The 3837-nt window shown below is 36.6% G+C and overlaps 1 non-coding gene across 1 annotated transcript; it reads left to right on the forward strand.

The window, feature by feature from the left end:
• The first annotated feature begins 222 nt into the window (after positions 1–222).
• Positions 223–354, forward strand: LOC133775507 (small nucleolar RNA SNORA70). The gene has a single exon (XR_009868251.1). It is a non-coding gene; the product is annotated as a small nucleolar RNA SNORA70 (small nucleolar RNA).
• The last annotated feature ends 3483 nt before the right edge of the window (positions 355–3837 follow it).

Below are 3837 nucleotides of genomic sequence, written 5' to 3' on the forward strand. Positions count from 1 at the left end.
CTTCTTTCCCAGGCACATTAACTAGAAGTCGTATCAAAGTGGAGCAGCCAGGACTTGAATTGGCACCTATATGGGATGCCAGTGCTGCAGGTGGCAAATTTAACTGTTCCACCACAATGTTTGCTCCTTATGTGTTCATTTTCTAAAAGGGTGATTCCTTACATTATTTGACCACAATAATAATATGAAATGAAGACTGAAATTGTTATTCAAAATAGACATCAGCAGTAATTAAGCTGATTTGGTTCCTTTTCTACTGGGGACTCCGCATGCATTGGCTACCATTAATAACCTCCCTGGTCATTTATGCTTCCTGTTTTATTTGGTATACCTTAAGACACCATAGACACTTAATTAACATATGCTGTTATAAGAAAAAGAAATATATGCCAACAGAGATCAATGGAGATAGTGAGATATGAAATTTATGCATGATATGCATGATTAGAAAGGATAAGATGAGCATTCACATGAAAACTAGAATTAATATAGACAACACAGCAATAGTGTAAGAAGATTGTGGATCATTTTGGATGTTTTTTAAAAGATGGTATACATTAAAATTCACAAACATGTCCAGCACTGTGCAAAGTTAAATTAGCTGGCTTCAGTGTTAAGAAACCCTCTTAAGAATGTGTAAATCTTCACACAGTCTGGATGCCAGTGTTCTTAGGGTAGCTCTGAAGTTGTCATTGTCACTGATGCTGGTGTGTTAATGAGTAGAGAAACTTGATAGAAAAAATAAGTTGGGTATAAGAAAACTGGTTATTCTTTCTGCATCTTGAAAATCATGACTTGTAAAAAGGAAGACATAATATATAATGTTTGCTTGTTTTTGTTTGTCCCCTAATTCTTGATCTTTGGTCAAGACAGTTTATTACAAGGAAAATAATTATAGGTATAGGATTTTAAAATTCAAGCCAATGCCATTCCTAATTAGTTTGCATGTTATCCAACCCATCAACACGTCTTTCCACTCATTATTTCCTTACACCCTTTCCAATTTTCAACCATTATCCTCAAATCCTACAGTCAACACCTACAGTGTCTTTAAGTCTCACAGTCAACACCTACACAGACCATTAAATAATTCTGAATGATAGCAAGATCCCACCCTAAGGGGCTTCCTTGTTCCCATTTTCTAACTTGTTTATTTAAAAAAAATGATTTATTTATTTTATTTGAAAGTCAGAGTTACAGAAAGAGGAGAGGCAGACAGAGGTCTTCCATCTGCTGGTTCACTCCCCAATTGGCCGCAATTGGGAGCTGCGCCAATCCAGAAACAGGAGCCAGGAGCTTCTTCCAGGTCTCCCATGTGGGTTCAGGAGCCCAAGGACTTGAGGCATCTGCTATTGCTTTCCCAAGCCATATCAGAGAGCTGGATAGGAAGTGGAGTAGCCGGGTCTTGAACCAGCGCCCGTAAGGGATGTCGGCACTTCAGGCCAGGGCATTAACCAACTGCACCATAGCACCTGCCCCCCATTTTCTAATTTCTAATATGCCCTGTAATTATATCTTAATTACTTTTCTGAAGATCGATCGATTGATCTATCTATCTATCTATAGCATGCTGTTGTTAAATGTATCCAATGGCTTCCAGTGTTGTGAGGATAAAGTACTTCACAAGTAGATACAATATAGCATTTTTTTCAAAAATGTGTCTAATGGTTATTACTTTTAATACTGAAAATTGTTGTTGTTTTTTCCTTTTGTGCTTTTATGTTATCTCTTCCATCCTAGGATAAACCACTTTCCACTGCATATTTTTTAAATATTTATTTATTTATTTATTTCCAAATTCAGAGCTACAGAGAGAGATCTTCAATCTACTAGTTCACTCCACAGATGGATGTAATGATCACTGTAGGCCAGGGCTAAGCCAAGAGCTTCATCTTGGTCAGCATGTGAGTGGCAGGGGCCCAAACACTTCCACCGCTTTTCACAGGCCGTTAGCAGCAGGCTGCATCAGAAGTGAAACAACTGTGGTATGAATAGGCACCCATATGTGATGCCAGCATTGCAAATGATAGCTTTATCTGCTATGCCACAATGCCGGCCCTTCACTGCCATATCTGTACAGCAAATTACAGAAACTTATCTTAGAGTTATCATACATTTGTATTCTATTTTGACTTACAGTCTTTTGTATCCTTGTTTTGCCTGGGTGTTCTTGATCTTCTCGTTTTCTATTAATATTTCCCACATTGTCATAAGAATCTTTGTATATCAGTTTTTAGCAAAAGTAATAAACTTTTTCATATAATAATGTCAATCACGAATTTAGTGAATGATCATTGAATGAACAAAGTAACACAGAAGATGAAACAGAGACCTAGTAATCAAACTGCAAGCTGAATTTTTGTGTGTTACATTAGCTTGTCCCCATGTTCCTTTACAGGACACCCTCTTCTTAAGATCTAGTTTAGAAGGCATTTTCAGTGAGATACTAGCAGAAAATTTCCCATGTTTGGAGAAGGACAGAGGCATCTTAGTACAGGAAGCTTATAGAACCCCTAATAAACATGACCAAAAGAGATCCTCACCACGACATGTTGTAATCAAACTCACCACAGTGAAACAGAAAGAAAAGATCCTAAAATGTGCAAGAGAGAAACGTCAGATTACTCTTAGAGGATCTCCAATTAGACTCACAGCAGACTTCTCATCAGAAACCCTACAAGCCAGAAGGGAATGGCGAGACATAGCCCAGGTACTAAGAGAGAAAAACTGCCAGCCCAGAATATTATATCCTGCAAAGCTCTCATTTGTGAATGAAGGTGAAATTAAGACTTTTCATAGCAAACAGAAACTGAAAGAATTTGTTGCCACTCATCCTGCCCTGCAAAAGATGCTTAAAGATGTGTTACACACAGAAACACAGAAACATGGTCACCAATATGAAAGAAGGTAAAGGAAGGAAACCTCACAGCAAAAGATCACAGGAAGCTCAATTTCTCTTTGACATAGAATTAAACTCTGATGCTCTGTTAAAGCAATGTGTTAAAGTAATCTATTATGTTCTCTTGATGTCTTTTAAATTCTAATTGTTCAAAAACAGCTGCATTTTTATTAAGAGCTATGGGTTATTTAAATATGTGCTTATTTTCAAAGATTTGAATAATCACCTTGTAACAATGATCCAATTTGGTCTATGTTATGTCATGATTTTAAGGAATCTTATTTCAACCAGATATTTTGGATTTTGAGCCTTCTTGGCATTCTTGACAGACATTCAAAAAAATCAAAGTTTCAAACAATCTGGTCTCTAAAATTTCCAGTAAATCCTGGACTTTGGTTTATCCAGTTTGGGCCCAATTGAAAAAATCGAAGGACCTATGTCTCTCATCTTATAGAGACACCAACTAATCAGGCTATTTAGATTATATTAGAAGTACTGTCAAGATGTGATGTGGTACCAAAATTTAAGTTTCTATAATGGAAAATGCTATTAATACAAATGTTTGAGAATTAAAAAGTCTAATGATCTTGTGTTACTAGACATGATAGTTATCTTAATGAGAAAGCCCCAGAGGCCTAAAGGGTTAAATACTTGTAAAATCATACAGGGGCTTTCAAAAATACTGTGAAGTAAGCAAGTGCCACATGTTGGTTGATGAGTTTATAATTTTAAACCTGGCGATTTAAAGTCTTTTGTCATCCACAGTTATATATGATTTGCTGCTCATAAAACTAAAGCGTTGTTGGTTCTGTGTTTAGCTGTCCTCCTATAGGTTTCTATGGACTTTTTCCAGCCACTTCTGTTGTATTCAGTACTTTGGGATGGCTTTGTAAACAGATGAAGCCAATAATGTATTAACAGTACCAACTGAGAGAAAG

Source organism: Lepus europaeus, chromosome 16 (assembly GCF_033115175.1).
Source record: "Lepus europaeus isolate LE1 chromosome 16, mLepTim1.pri, whole genome shotgun sequence".
NCBI classification, from domain to species: Eukaryota; Metazoa; Chordata; class Mammalia; order Lagomorpha; family Leporidae; genus Lepus; species Lepus europaeus.